The 16,560-nt window shown below is 37.8% G+C and overlaps 1 pseudogene; it reads right to left on the bottom strand.

Annotated features, from left to right (window-relative positions):
- Positions 1 to 6,385: 6,385 nt before the first annotated feature.
- LOC106149400 lies at positions 6,386 to 6,791 on the bottom strand (annotated as a pseudogene).
- Positions 6,792 to 16,560: the final 9,769 nt, after the last annotated feature.

Consider the following 16,560-nt stretch of genomic DNA (forward strand, 5'->3'; position numbering starts at 1 on the left):
GGAGCACATATTAGGAAAAAATACTGGCCCTGCAGGATGTGCAGGTCATTTCCTTGGTGATTTTGGAGAACTAGCTTGGGTTCTAATCAGTCAAGGCATTTGTTTGCTTTGATTCAGCTCCTCAGATTTGTTTGTATCTGCTAAAGACTTGAACTCATCCAGAAAAGGCAGAGAAAGAAGTTAGAAGGTCAATAGTATTTCAGCACCTTTATTTATTGGGCCTAATTAATTGAAACAACATTCTGGGGCCAAGGATTAACTAAATCACTTCTCTTACAGAATTCCATTAATCTGTGCTACCCATTGTACTAGTTGATGAATTTATCAAATTTTTGATAGCTATGATTGAAAATATTTGTCTTTCAGCCAAGTTGCTATTTGTTTTCTTTGGTTAATATATCTGTATCATCAGAGCAGGTATAACTCTCAGTAAGTGCTTGCAGGTAATCTCCTTTTTTGGAAATTCAATTCATTTAGCCGGTTTTTTCATTCAAAGACCCCTAACTCATTCACTATCTTCTAAATATCAACCTTCATTCTATGGGCAGGGAATACCATGGTGATCAAGACCATCAAAGCAACATCTTCATGTTGCTTACATTCTAGTTGAGGAGCTAATATTTTTGTTAACCGAATTTTACACATAACTAGGGACTTGGAACAAAACATTATGCATAGAAGTTGCTCACTGAATAGAATTATGTGGAATTCATTGAATGAATGAATGAGTGAATTAACTGATGAAATGGGATGTTCAAAACCTTTTTGATTTTTGATCTTTGGAACCATCCCTTTAAACCATCTTGTTAGCAGCTAAGTGTACATCTGCAGGCACATTATTTGTAGCAGTTAAGGGACAATATTTTTCCTTTCCGCATACACATCTCATATCCTGGATTTAATTTGCTGTTGATTGGGCCACATGAGCTGGAAGCAACTGAGTAAGTTCGTGTAGCCTGATATTTACAGCATATCATAAAATTTTTGTAGTAACCAAGAGTGCAGATAACATAAAGAAGACTATCTAAATGTGAGGCCATTGAGGGCACACCTATGGTCTTCTTCGAGGGAATTCTCCATTTCTCAATGATCATTTGATTTTCACTTGCATTATAGATATATAGATAATTTATCTCAAAAGAACAATCAGCCCAGGTAAATATATATAGGAAATTCCTGAGGAAGAATGCTAGTAGCAGGGAGGAAAAATAAACCACTGTGTGCTGAATATGTACCATGTGAGAGTCACTTCTGCGGTATCAGTCAATAGTGTGTCTGTATAACAGAGCATTATAGGTTTTCAAAGAAATCGGCTGGATACATTTCAGTTTAAAATTGAATCTGGCTAGCTATGGCTGCCCTGACACAGCTTCAATTGATGTTCAATTAACCTCTCTATTGAAGACACAGAAGCACCATCATAAAAGTGAAGATAGTCTTTCCCTCTCCCTCTCTTTACATTGGCTTAATGACAGAGCATCTGCGGCAATTAAAACATTGGATAGCTGCCTTTCAAGTTTGTGAGCAGTGGCTTTTAAGGCAAGCAAGTTTTGCTGTGCTTATGTATATTTTGGGGATCATATGTAGTTTTCAAATCAAATGACAGAGTAGAAAGTTGAGGCCATAATACACCGATGCCGAGAGGAGTGGACACTCTAGGAAATGTTGCATAGAGGAGGACAAAGGCAAGCACAGACTGAGTAGCAGGTCCTGCTGGAGGCTGAAGATTCTGATGCATTCTGTTGGTTTTGAGTGTCAAAGACCAAGCTGTAAGAGTTGGAAAAGATTTCATCTCATTAGAATATATCTCTATTAGATGAATGGTTAAAAAATAGCAGATTATAAAATAAACTCCTTCCTCAAATACACAAATAAACAAGCACCAAATTCTATATGGAGGCACAGAGGCAAAGAAGTTAAAACATTTTTTTTCACAGAAAATTTCAAGCTTACAGGTTTTTCATTGGTGACTCTCTTAATATCTAAGGAAAGAATAATGCTGATATTTCACAAACTCTTTCAAAAGTGAAGGATGAGGAAACATTTTTCAGCTTGTTTTGTTGGACTTATTCATATAACCATAATAGAAATATTGGGCAGACATCCCCTCTTTCCTCTGAAATAAAAGAAAGAGAATTAGTGAACACTTCTAAGAATTAGTGAAAAACTGCATGAACATAGATTCAAAAATATTTAACAACATATTAGCAAGTCAAATTCAGTAATATATAAAAAAGGTAGTAGCCCCGTCATGACCAAGAGTGGTATATCCCAGAAAAGCAAAATTGGTTTAACATTTGAAAACCCAACAGTGTAATATAACACAATAACAGAACAAAGATGTGTATCAGGAAGAAGAGACAATTTACAAAAATAAACCATCTATGGTAAAGACCCAGCAATCTAAATTGAAAGGAAAATTTCTCAATCTGAAAAAAGTTATTGATTAAAAAGCTAGAGCAAACATGTTACTTCTTGGTGAAATATAAAACATGTTCTTGCTAGAAGTGGGAGGAAGTTAAGAATGCCCTTTCTCACCATTCCTATTCAACACTGTACTGAGCTTGTAGCCACTGCCAAAAGGCGAAAACTCAAAAATTAAAAATTAAACAAAATACAGACAGGAAAGGAAGAGATAAAATACCTACAAAACCTGTACATTATTATTAATGAAAACTATTAAACAGTGCTGAGAGTACTTCAAGAAGGTCAGAATTAGTATGTATTAGTATGTGTTCATGGACAGGAAGATACAGTGTGGTTAACATGTTAATTCTCCCCAAACTGATCCACAGATTTAACATAATCACAATAGAAATTCCAAGAAGAAGAATGAAGGAATTTTCTGGAATGATACAAAGTTTATGTCTTGATAGACATTTGAGAGCATAGGTGTATGTTTTTGTCAAAACTTAGCAAACATATATTTAAGAACTGTGCCTTTTATTACATGTAAATTTTATCATTAAAGGAAAAAAAGAAATATTGAACTCTACTTAATGATATGCATTCTGAAATATTTAGGGAAATGTGTACTGATATGTGCATTTAATTTAATTTAAAATGGGTCAAAAAGTAAAAAAAGATGGTTAGGTGGCTATAGGAACAAATATTTAATAAAGCAAGCAAAAGTGAATATTAAAATCTGCACAAATGCTCACTATAAAATTCTTTTGATTTTTAATAACTGAAAGTTTTTACTGCAGAGTGTTGGAATGAAATAAAAAAAGAGCTACAAACTTTAACTGAGAAGTATAAAAAATGCATAGCAAGTATAGGCAACTATATTCCTAGTTGTTAAGATTATATTTTGTGAAGATGTTAGCTCTTCCACACTAATTAATACATTTAACACAGTTTGGAAGTTTGATTTTCACAGTGATTCTAAATTTTGTTTGGCAAAACAAGCACCTCCCCCAACAGAAACAAGACTGCCATAAAAATGTATTTTAGATGTAAAATAATCAACACAATACATTATCCAGCAATGAAAATATAATGTCATGGAATGGAAGGAAGAGTCTTGGAATATGAGATTAATAGAATGTTAATTATTGGGAAGGTTCTGGAGTTTTCAATGAATGTTAAAATGAAATTAAATTAGAACTGAACATCCCATCATTTTTCAAGCTGATTTATAAATGGATTAAAGAATTAATTTTTAAAAATACGAGCAGTTTTTGCTTTGGGAATTTATATTATACACAGATTTTTCTTAAACAGCAATGTGAAAAGTATTAAAACTAGAACATAACATAAAAATATTTAACTGACTTTTCAAATATCAAAGACATTGTAAGTCTCAGAGCTATGGAAGGAACCCAAAAGATAAGACTTGACATCTTTGACACTGAAAAAAGAGAATTTTTGTGTTTTCAAAATGTTACCAGCAATAGTAAAATAAAACAGTCAAGACTGGAAAAATATTCACAATAAACACAGCAGAAAAACTATTGGCCTTAGTAGACACAGAAAATTTTATTTACTTTACTTTATGGAAAAAAGCTAAAACAAAATAATAGAATAATAATAGTTAATACATTGCATTTTGTTATCTTTAACGTGGTTGCTTAGGGTGCAAGATATGGACATAAAAATTTCCCCAATCGATATTAGCACAGACCTTTCTTTTTAATGAACTAAGAGACACTAATAGCATAACTGACTTGCATTTTTTTCCTTTACCCTACTGTCCTTTCCCCTTTCCCCCATCATAGTTCCTTTTTCCTTTTGAATAATTTCTTCTCACTTCACAATATCTACTGTATATTTTAGAACTTATTTACTCTTTCAGTTTTTCACACCAGAGAGACAATATGATGTTAAATACATTTTTTTGTTTTTGTTTTTGTTTTTGTTTTTCTCCGGTACCGGGAACCGAACTCACAAACTTGCGCTTGCCAGGCAGGCGCTTTGCCGCTGAGCTAAATCCCCAGCCCCTGAGACAATATGATGTTTACACATATGAGTCTGATTTACTCCATTTATGAGTAGGGTCTCAAGTTGCATTCATTTACCTATAAAAGTCTCAAACTTATCCTTCTTTATAGCTGAGTTGCACTCCATTTCATGTTTTTGGATGCTGTTGTGAAGGATGTGGTTTCCCTAATTTCTCTCTGAGTGAGGTTTTTTTTTTTTTTTTTTTTACAGGAAATTTTTGAGTGTTGACTTTGTATCCAGTTATGCTAATGATTTTGGTGATTATATCTAGAAGTCTTTTAGTGGAGTTTTGGGGGGGGGTCTTCTATTTAGAGTATAATGTCATCTACAAATAATTTAACTTTTTCCTTTCCTATCCTTAGTCCTTTTATTTCTCTCTCTTGTCTAATTACTCTGGCTAGTGTTTCCAGAACTATATTGAATAGGAGTGGTGATAGTGGACATCCTTATCTTGTTCCTGATTTTTAGAGTGAAAGCTTTCAGTTTTTGTTCATTTCATATGGTATTGGCTGTTGGCTTGTTATAGATGGCCTTTATCAGATTGAGATAAAAACCATCTATTCCAATTTTCTGTAAGGTTTTTGTCATGAATGAGTTTTGGGCTTTATCAAAAGCCTTTTCTTCATCTGTTGAGATGATTATGTGATTTTTGTCTTTGCCTCTGTTGATATGGTGTATTACATTTATTGATTTATGTATGTTGAACCATCCCTGCATTCCTGGGATGAATCCCACTTGGTCATGGTGTATAATCTTCTTGATGATTTGCTGCATTGTGTTTGCTAGTATTTTATTGAGGATTTTTGTATCTGTGCTCATTAAGGAGATTGGCCTGTAACTCTCTTTTTTGGTTAAGTTTTTCTCTAGTTTTGGTATCAGGATAATTAATGCTTGTCTCCAGAAATGAGTTAGGGAGTATTGCTTCCCTTTCAATTTCACTAAAGAGTCTGAGGAGTATTGGTATTAAATCTTCTCTAAACTTCTTGTAGAATTCAGGAGTGAACCCATCAGGACCTTGGATTTTGTTTTGTTGGTAAGTTTTTAATAACATTTTCAATTTCATTGACTGATAATGGGTTATTCAGAATTTTTATATCTCCTTGATTCAGCTTTGGTATTCATATGTATCTAGGAATCTGTCCATTTCTTCTGACACAGAAAATTTCAAAATAAACAGCAGCAGCAGTAACAGCAGCAGCAGCAGTAACAGTAGAAGCAGAAACAGCAGCAGCAACAGTAGCAGAAACAGCAGCAGCAGTAACAGTAGAAGCAGAAACAGCAGCAGCAGCAGCAGCAGTAGCAGAAAAAGCAGCAGCAGTAGCAGAAAAAGCAGCAGCAGTAGTAACAGAACAGCAGCAGCAGCAGCATCAGTGGTAGCAGAAATAGTAGTAGCAGCATTAAAAACAACAGCAACAACGAAAACTAAATGAGAAATGGAAAAAAGACTTCCACATATAATTTGTTGAAGCATCAAGAAAGTAACTTTATAAAAATCTCCAATTATTATTGAAATATTTACATCGTAATGAAAGACACAATTTTATTTTACATTCACAAAATTAAAAAAAAACCCCATAACTTCTTTGACATTGTTTAAACTTGAGTTTTCCTTGTTTTGCTGTTAAGGGTAACACTGTGGTGAGTGTTTGACAATTCCTGTCTTTGATAGACTGTTTATTTCCTCAAAATAGTTATGCATGTTGATGATGTTGATGGTCTTTCATTCTATTAATACTATTTTATTCCCTAAATTAGTGTATAGGCATGTAGGGCTTACTGTATGAAAATATTTTAAGATATTTGAAATAGTACCTAATACATTAAGAGATTTCTGTATGCAAAAGACTGAAAAAATGTGCAAAAATATAAATAGGAGCTATCACTGGACAATATAATCATGGACAGTTTTCTCTTTTTTTAAAAAAATTAATAATGGAAACAACTTCTAAAACCAAAGTTTCTGAAAGAACTACTTGTTTTTGACCGTGTTATATCTCTCCTTGAACTTGACGTTTTCCTTTTAGTGAGCCTTGGGCTTGAGGGCTGGGTCTCTGCAGAAGACCTTGTTGACCACAGTTTTGTCCAAGGGGATGTCCACAGAGTACTGTGGGCATGAAGTGAGTGTAGTTATAACCTTCACAAAAGACTTGATCTTTGTCTTCTTGGTGATTTTCTTCTTGCCTACAGCGCTGTCACTTTGGGTGGATAGCAGTCAATTCTAGCTACCAGGGCATGGCTGTAGGGTGATCAGAGTTTCCATCATTAGTGTTCTTCATGATGATGGCTTTGGGTCTGGAGTGGTGTCCATTCAGGACCAGCACCTCTTTCCCCAGTTTCATGAATTTGCCCATTTTGACAGCGTTGAGCTGGAGCTACACTGGAAAGGCTCTCTCTTCTTTCTTATAGGTATGTTTTTAAAAAAAACTTTCAAAAAATGGAAGAAGTATAATTTAAAAAACAAAAATAAAAAAAAACTCAGATTTCTGGCTTTTATTTTAGCTCCTGGTATAGTGCCTGGCACACAGTAGGTTTTCAGCATTGCAAATAGCTTCAATGAGATATAATTCACATTCCATGAAACTCACCCACTCAACAGATGATCCTTGATTTGCATGACTCAATGTAAAAGTATTTTGACTCTTTGATGGTGTGAAAGTCGTACACATTGACAATTGCACTTTGAATTTTGCTCTTTTTCCAGGCAGGTGATAAGCAGTAAGATACTTCCTTGTTATACTGGCCAGTGACAGCAAGCTACAGCTCCCGGACAGCCCTGCAACCACAAAGGGGAAACGACCAATACTTTGCAGTGTACTAGGATATTCAGTAGATTAAGAGTATTTAATGCATTTTTGTACCACAATATTTTCAATTTGTGATGGATTTGTGGAGATGTAATCTCATTGTAAGTTGAGAAGCCTCTGCATACAATTTCACTGGTTTTTAGAATATTCACAGATATAGTCAGCTAGTTTCAAAAATTTTAGAACATTTTCATTATCCCCAAAAGGAATGCAACACTGTTTAGCTATCACTTTCCTAGCTCCTCATTTGCCCCATTCCTAAGTGAATACTGTACTTATCTACCTTTTGTTTCTAGAGATTTGTCTATTCTAATCATACTATAGAAACAGAATTATATAATATGTGGTATTTGTGACTGGTTTCTTTCATGTACTAAAATGTTTCCAGTGTTCATTCATGTTGTAGCAATATCATCATTTCATTCATTTTCTTGTTACTGATTAATATTCCATTGTATAGATATATACATTTTGTTTATCATCAATTGATGGATATTTGAGCTGGATCTACATTAAATAATTTTGCTAAAAATATTTGTGTGAAAATGTTTTGCATGACATAGTCTCCTTTAACCCACAGTTTTACTTTGCATAGTTTCAGTTACCAGGTGTGAAGCATGGTCCAAAACATTTGATAATTCCAGAAGTAAGTGATTCATAAGTCTTAAATAACTTTTATAATATTGTTATCACAATTATACTATTTTATTATTAGTTATTGTTAACATCTTACTGTACCTAATTTATAAATTTTATATGTATATGGATGGGAGTACAGTTGGTATTACCTGGGATTTCAGGCATTCTCAGAATGTCTTGGAACCTGTGACCTACTTATAATGAGGGTGAGTGTATTCTTTCCTCTTGGAGTAGAGGGGCTATGTCCTATGGTAACTTTGTGTTTAAGTTTTGAGGCAACTTCAGGCTATTTTCAAAAACGGTCATACCGTTTTACCTTTCTGCCAGCAACCTATGTAATGTGGTCAAAAGATAGGTGAATGTTTAAATTAAAAATATTACAGTAAAAGACATTGCCAACTCAAAATGCTTCCCCTTGCTTTGAATACACATATCCCATCATTCTTGCCACTTTCTGAAGCAGTTGTCAGAGTCCTCTTTCATGAATGCCTTTTCATGACTGCCTGGATATCCTGAATCTATTTAAAATATAGCAATTTCTGACAAATAAGTGCACTTTGGTGTGTCCTCACCCCCCTTACTCATCTGATCTGGCACCACGCAACTTTTGGTTCTTCTCAAAGTCAAAATGACCAGGAAAAGTAAGGGTTTCCAATTAATTCAGGACATTGAGGCAGCCATGACAATTCAGCTAAAGACACTCATGAAGGATTTCCAACTGCTTCAGAAAGAGGCAAGTATGATGGCATAAGTGTGTTAGAAGCAAGGAGAAGCATTTTGAGGGGGATTACTGACAGTGTGTCTTTTATTGTACTTAAAAAAATGCTCTCCCTAGGTTTTTATCACATATGTATGAAGGTTTTAATTTCTCCACAGCTCCAACAGTGAGGTTTTATTGTTTCTTGATGTTTGTTGATATTGAGACTATCCTTGTGGGTGTGAAGTGGTAATCTTGGTGTGGTTTTGATTTTCATTCCTCTGGTGACTCATGTTATTGAATATTCCTTCATGCATTTTATTGGTCATTTGTATATCTCCTTTGTAGAAATGCTTATCAGATCCTTTGCTGATTTTTACTTGGATTGCAAGTCAATTTATTGTTAAGGCTGTAAGAGATTTTATATGCTCTAGTTCAAGTCTCTTATCAGATATGTTATTTGTAAATATTTTCTCTCATTCTGTGTTTGTCTTTTCACTTTCTTGATGGTGTTCTTTGAAGTACAGTTGTTTTTAATTTTTATGACATCCATTCATGTATTTTCTTGTTTGTTGCTTGTGCTTTAGAGGTCAATTATAAGGTGCCATTAAAAATACAAGGTAATGAAGATTTACTTGTCTCTACTTTAAAAATAGTTTTAGCCTTTATATTTAGGCTTTTAATCTATTTTGAGTTAATTTTTGCACAGTGTATAAAGAGTCCATCTACACTCTTTTGCATGTGGCTATGCAGTTGTCCCAGCATTGTTGCTGGAGGATGATTCTCATATTTGGACAATCTTGGCTCTCTTGCCCATAATCAGCTGACCACAGTCCCATGGGTTCATTTCTCTACACTCAATTCTGTTCTACTGGTCTGTAACATGTATTCTTGTGACAGCACCATGCTGCCTTGACTGCTGTTGCTTTGTAGTTAGTTCTTAAACAGTGGTCTTAATTGGTTTTATTTTATTTTATTTTATTTTATTTTATTTATTGAGTCCTCCAGCTTGGTTTTCTTCTGGACTAATTTGGCAGTTTTGATGCCCTTTTAGCAACATATGCATTTTACAATTAGGTTTTCAATTTCTATGAAGAAATCATCTGGGATTCTGAGAAGGATTGCATTGGATTTGATAATACCGCCATCTTAACGATATTGTGCCCTCATACATGTACATGGATTGTTTTTCCAATTTTATATATCTTCTTTCATTTCTTCTGACAATGATTTTTAGTTTCCAGAGTAAATTTTTGCATTTTTTTGTTAAATTTATTCCAAAGTGTTTAAATACTTTTGTTGCTTTTATAAATTGAATTGTTTTCTTAATTTTATTTTTGGATTCTTTATTGGAAGTGTATAGAAATAGAATTGATTTTTGTATATTGATTTTGTATCCTGCAACCTAGCTAAGTAATTAACTTGCCAACCACAGCTTAAACCAGATGTGTGGGTTGGCTGAGGTGATGACATTATTAGTTCCAATTCATTTTTAGTGTATTCCTTAGTATTTTCTATGTATAAGATCATGTAATCTAAAAATAGAGATAGTTTTACTTTTTGTCTTTCCAATACAAATATTTTTTTTTCTTTTCTAAAGAAAGAAAAGTCCAGCCCAGCCTTAGCTGGACTCCAGTACAATGTTGAATAGAAGTGGTGAGGGTAGACATCCTTGTGTTTAGACCTTAGGGAGGAAGCATCCAGTCCTTTGCCATTACATATGACGTTACCCATGTGGTTTTTATAGATGGCCCTTATTTAACTGCAAAAGTTCCTGCTATGCCTCATTTGTTGGGTGCTTTTTTTGTTTGTTTATTATTATGATCATGAAAGGGTGTTGAATTTTGTCAAATGTTTTTCTTGCATCTATTGAGATGATCAAGTGGTTTATTTTATTATGTTTATTCTTTGGATTGTTATGTTAATTGATTTTCACATATTTTCAGTACATTTTTGTTGAATGTGTCTTGTGCTAATGGTGAGTTGAAAATAAAATTGAACTTGCCTTGTGTTCTGGAGGTATCAGCTGCCCATGGCTGTCTGTGGAGGGGGAGTCCCCTCCTCTGGTTTCAGCGTGCTCTACTCTGGTTCTGTTTTCAGTGCCAGCATAGTCCCTTACACCAGTCAAGCCCAAACTTACACTACAGCCAGGGAGACGTGTTTCAGGTTAATTAGGGGCCTCAGTCAATTTAGTTCACGGGCTGTAATTACAAGCACCTAAGACCTGCAATTTCTGTTTTAATTAAAATAAACAATGTGGAGGGGCTGACATCACACCAGGGCAACTGGTGTGCAAGGAATAGGTAATTACACCAAAGGAGAGCCTTTTGCTGTGAGGCAGCCTGTTGGGATCCACAGAGGAACACCGAGCCTGGCTATCCTGGTGAATACTAATTATCCACTGCCAACCACAGCTTCAACCAGACGGGTGGGTTGGTCATGGTGATGACATTAGAACACGCTTCTTTCAAGCTGGAACTGAGCTGTGACCTTTGAAGCATATGAAGGTTTGTGTGTGTATTTACATATAGGAAGGCTCTTTAAATATATTTAATTGTGACATGCTTCTGTGCATACATTCAATGGGACAAAGCATTCTTACTTTAACTGCTGGATTTTGGGATCCTCTTGGTGTGGGAGTTATCCTTGCTTAGAATAATAATATTTCACTCAGAAAGAGTAAGACATGTATTCACTGTTTAGCCCTATAAATCACAAGAATACGGGGATGGGATATAACAGAGAATGAGAACTGGTACAGGAAGTGGACAGAAGCAGAGGATATTGTGGGAGTGTGGAGTCTTAGAAGGTGATCACCGACAGATGATCGGTAGTCAGGGTGGCTCAGGGGTGCACAAAGACGAGGTATTTAGTACTTATTTTAAAATTGTTTGGTTTCTGTGATCTCAACACCCTTGGGCACTGCAGACCTTCAGTAAAGTCATCAACATACACATGTTTTGTATGATTAGTTTTTTTTTTTTTAAATGAAAGTCGAGGAAGGATTTAATTCCATGTTTGAGTAGGTATGTAGGAGGTTATGCATAAGTAAGAAAGTGAACACAGAGAACAGGGAGCCAAATAGAGTAAATCTCTGAGACTTTTTAGAAATCTAGAGCAGGAAGTGGGCTTGCCTCAGACCATGAGATCTAGTGCACATTTGTTTTGGCACAGAAGCTTCATCGTGGCACTCTGCCACTTGAACGGCTCTCCATTGCCACCAAGAGAAAATATGTATCTATTTAGAGGGTTATGATCAGCTGAAAAATTACCTCCAAAGATCTCTGGTCCTAATCCCTGAAACCTGTAAATATTGTTTTTGTTTTTTTCCTTTGAAAAAAGAGTCTTTGCAGACGTGATTAAGTTAAGGAGTTTGAGAAGGAAAAGATTATCCTGGATTATCTGGGTGGGCCCTAGATACAGATGCTTGCTCCTTATGAGAAGGGGATAGGAGGAAGTTTTACCACACAGAGAGAGGAGGACACAGACAAAATGGAGAAGCAGTGTACCGGGAGGCAGAGATTAGAGTGTGTGACCAAAATCCAGGGAAGCTGCAGATCCTCGACTTTGGAAGAGGCAAAGGCTAGATTTTCCTCTGGAGCCCCTGAAGGGAGCACAGCCTGCCAGTACCTTGACATTGGCCCTATGAATCTGACTGTGAGATTCTGGCCTGTGGGAATCATAAATTTCTGGTGTTTTAAGCCATCAAGTGAGAGAAACTAACCTAGACAACTTCACGAGACCTTCGGGTCTGGGTCATGCATTCTTCTCCAGCCCTGCTGCCTGCTATTCAGCAGACCTCCATCTGCCATCTACCTACCTGTGCAAGCTTCTTTTCCCACCTGGAATGCTCTCCTATTCTCTGCCGGCCCTGAGAGATGTGCCAAACAAACCAGTTTATAGATAAGGGACCTCAGCTTGCAGAACACCATGTCCTTCTGAGCACTGCCTCGATAGCCTCTGAATTGGTGCACTCCCTGACACCACCTCAAGCTGAGACACTGTCCTTATGCTCACTCTCACTGGTGGAGGCTCCAGGTCAAAGCAGTTTCAAGGACAAAGCAGGTCATCTTATCTATGACTGTACCAGGTGCTCCTAAACCAATAGCTTCTTGGATACAGTGAAATAAACACGAGGTTTGGTGTAGAATGGAGCTGGGCTAGGATCTCATCTTTGCTGCTTACATGCTCTGTGACTTTGTGTAAATTACTTAGGTTTTTAAGCCCCAGTTCTCAGATCTGTAAAATGGGGCTTGTAAAAGTGACTTCCAAGTGTTGTTGATGTTTTTGATGTATATTTATGGAGCACTCCCTCAATATAGGAAGCCAACGTCCTTATGTTTTTGTCAGTACATTGACTTAGCATATTGAGAGAGCACAGTGAGAGTCCTTGTATACCCTGCTCTCTTCACATTGTCTGAGGTTCCCTTTCCTAAGTTTACTGTGTCTGGTTATTCACCAAGCCATAGGGAAATGTCTAAGGGGACAATTTGAGGCCAAAAGAGGTCAGTGGGCAAAGTGAGGGGCTGAACACGTATTCAGTCTTGAAACTGGGTTGAGCTTCCAGTCATGCCATACCCGGACCTCCACAGCTGGGAGGCAGCTTTCAGCTTTGGGGAAGACAGGGTTGGCACATTTGATGGGCAGATGGGTGCAGTTAATGAGCCCTGGAAACTTCTCCCTGACCCAGTGCTCCTACCTGGGGCTCTCAAGAGAGAAGACAGACGTGAGGTCTGCTAGGCCTGTTCGTGTGCAAATCCACATGCACACACACACAAGCCTGCCTGGGGAGTTCTCCATTCACTCTCTCACACACACACACACACACACACACGCACACAGATCTTTGTGTGCACACTTACACTTTCTATTTCTCCTTCATTCATATTTGTTATTTCAGAGCTACATTTCACCTTCTTCTTTCCCCAACTAGATGTTTGGAAAAAAAATCAGCAAAGAAACTGAGGCACATAGATATGCAGCTTCTTAAAAAAAAAGATATGTAGTTCCTTTATCAAAGTCATATGGCTTTCATATGGCAGAATTGAATCTGAAGCCCAAGATTCGCAAATGCTGCTGTCAAATTAGGCTCCCCTTTTGTACACACACACACACACACACACACACACACACACACACAAGCTTTGCTCATTTGTACAACAAACCATCACAGTGGAACAGTTATAAGTGTGTACTCCAGTCAAATCCTATCTTTGCCACATTTTAATTATATGATCTTGAGCAGCCACCTCTCCTTTCTGAGTCTCAGTTTCCTCCTCTGTAAAATGGAAATGATAAGAAAGCCCCATTTTATAGGGTTGTAGAGGACATGAAAGGAGATAATGAATTAAGGCTCATGGCAACTTGCCCATCACGCAGTAAATGCCCAATAAATATTTATTATATCTTTCCTGTGTCACAAACATCTTTGTAGGCACTGGAGAAGGCCACCAAGTCAAGTACCAGATGCTGGGAGATTGCAGAGATAGTGTTTCAAATGCACTTAAAAGGAAAGGCAATAAACTTTTTAGCTCCCCTATTTCTGGTGGAGAGACTAAGAAAAGCCTGTGGTGCTGACATGTCTTCCAGGGCGTGCTGCAGGGGGAGCCTTTTCTACCCGCCACCCAGCCTATGGACCTGTGCCTGCTCCCTTCAGGTTTTGCATCTGGGCAGGGTTGCAGCAATGAGCCCAACAGCACAGGGCGGCTCCTTAGCTAGCAAGAGGGACAGGAGGGCCAGTCAGCCAGTCCTTGATCATCTCATTCCAGGGATCTGCACAAGCTGCTACAAGCTCACAGAGGGCAGGAGACAGCAGCGCCCCAGACGCTTCTGCGGTTTGTTTGGGCAGAAATCTCCGTGCCTGGGCTAGGCTGTCTGTTCCCTGAGGCTGCTTTGGGATCTGAGAAACCAGGATCTGCCACACTGGCCGTCCAGTCTCCCTGTTCTGTCCTGCATTCCCTCCTTCACCAAAGGCAAGCCCCAGAAAAAGGATTATCATGGTTCATGGTGGCAGTTTGAGCCTCTCCACTCTTGGCGGAAGGGAGGTTTCTGATAACCCTACCTCACTGTGCTGTCATGAGGATTAAGTGAGATAATGCTTGAAACACACAAATAATATAGCAGCAATTATTGTTATTATTACTGTTGTTGTCATCATCATCATTATAGGATCCTGAAGGTACACTGGCCTGGGATCATAACTAGTTACTAGCCGTGTGATGTCAGGCAACTAACATCTTTATGCCTCAGTTTCCTGTAATGCCCACTGGTTGCTCTTTTTGAAGCCTCCTCCCTCCAGTCCCATTCAAACTCTCCAAAACTTTTGCTGAACAATTCTAATGCCACCCCTTCTGTGGAAAGTTGGGTAAGTGACAACTTCTTTGAACTTCAGTTTCCTGATCAAATGAATGGGGGCAATTGCAAAAATTCATTCATGGAGATTGCCCTGCTTAATGCCTGGCCCATGTCTGGAGCTGGTTTCCAGGCTGTTCAGGACAAGGAGGCTGGAAGGGAGCACTAAGGTCCAAGCAGGAAGATTTCTTGTTTTCACCCTTGGTCTTATCACATCTCAGGCCACAAGACTCAGCCCTGGAGAGCATGTCCTGGTTTTCTTTGAATTTCTGGTGGTTTTCTTCAGTCTCTTCTGTTCACCACTCTTCCTTCACTCATTTTTTGAAGTGTCTTAGTTTTCAGGATTCCATGCTTTGTCATTTCCTCTTTTCACTAAGTAGTTTCTTCCACTTGCCAAATTCACTTACCTCTCTGTTCTGGTCCACTCCCAAATCATCATCTGCTGTCCAGAGCTTCTGCTTGAACTTTGAATCTAAAAATGAAACTATCTGCTGAAAATTTATACTTAGATTTATCAGAGGAAACTTGAACTCACCGTTCCTAATTCTGACTAGTTGTCTTCTCAAATCTATCTTTGGTCTTCCATATCTTAGCAAAACCATCCACAAAGTTGTCTTAGATATCTGTATAACAGTTGAACATTCCTTCCCCTCCCTCCTTCCTTCCTCCCTTCCTTCCTTCCTCCCTTCCTTCCTCCCTTCCTTCCTTCCTTCCTTCCTTCCTTCCTTCCTTCCTTCCTTCTTTCTACTCAACAAGTCTTTTAAGTATTTATAAAGTGTCTGCTATATGTTAATGATTATACTAGTTGTCTGGCCACTAGTTCATTAATTCCTCTTACTATTTCCCCTAAATGTCTAAGGATTATATCAGCCAGTTGAAAATGGCAATTACAATATATGCCTAGGAAGAAAAGAAATTTACCACAGTATATTGTGTCACTCTCAGAATTAATGGACGGGATGGAGAATTTGGCTCAAGGCCAAGTTCCTAAGAACAGCTGGAACTAGCCCACATATCTGGCTTAACAGTGAAACTCCCACTGCTGGTGGTCACACCCAGACCTAGGCACCAGGAGCCTGGGTTTATTGCAGAGCACTAGAGGCAGCAGTACTCTTCAGAGGCAGAAACCCTTATTGCTCCATATACCAGCCACACTGTAAATGAGCACCAAGCAGCAGCAGTTCCTGCAGTTGACCACTTCCCAGCTGGAACATCTAACTGACACAGGATGGTCAGGGTGGTTGTGCACTGAGGTAGAACAGCAAGGAGCCTGGGAATCATTTGTGTGTGGAGTTTTGCACCAGAGATCGGACCTCATTATGTCCTACTTTTCTGAAATTGCAAAAAGTTGTTGAAAAGATGATGGAAAGCCACACAAAAATGACAAAATTTTAGTATAAAAATCCATCTCCTACTCATTATTTCATGGTGATACCTTAGGCCTCTTGTCCTCTCCTCCTCATCTGTGTCTAGCCAAACCCTCCCTCTGGCTTCTGGAACATTTGCATTTACAGCTTAGTTCTGACCCTGGCTGTCCAGGGAGCTTCTGTGGTACCCTTTGCTCTAGTACTTTAGCCACTCTGTGTGTCCTTCCCAGTCTGTCCGCTGTGCAGGTCAGTGATGGTGAAC

Source organism: Chinchilla lanigera, unplaced genomic scaffold (assembly GCF_000276665.1).
Source record: "Chinchilla lanigera isolate Chin_1 unplaced genomic scaffold, ChiLan1.0 scaffold00044, whole genome shotgun sequence".
NCBI lineage: Eukaryota > Metazoa > Chordata > Mammalia > Rodentia > Chinchillidae > Chinchilla > Chinchilla lanigera.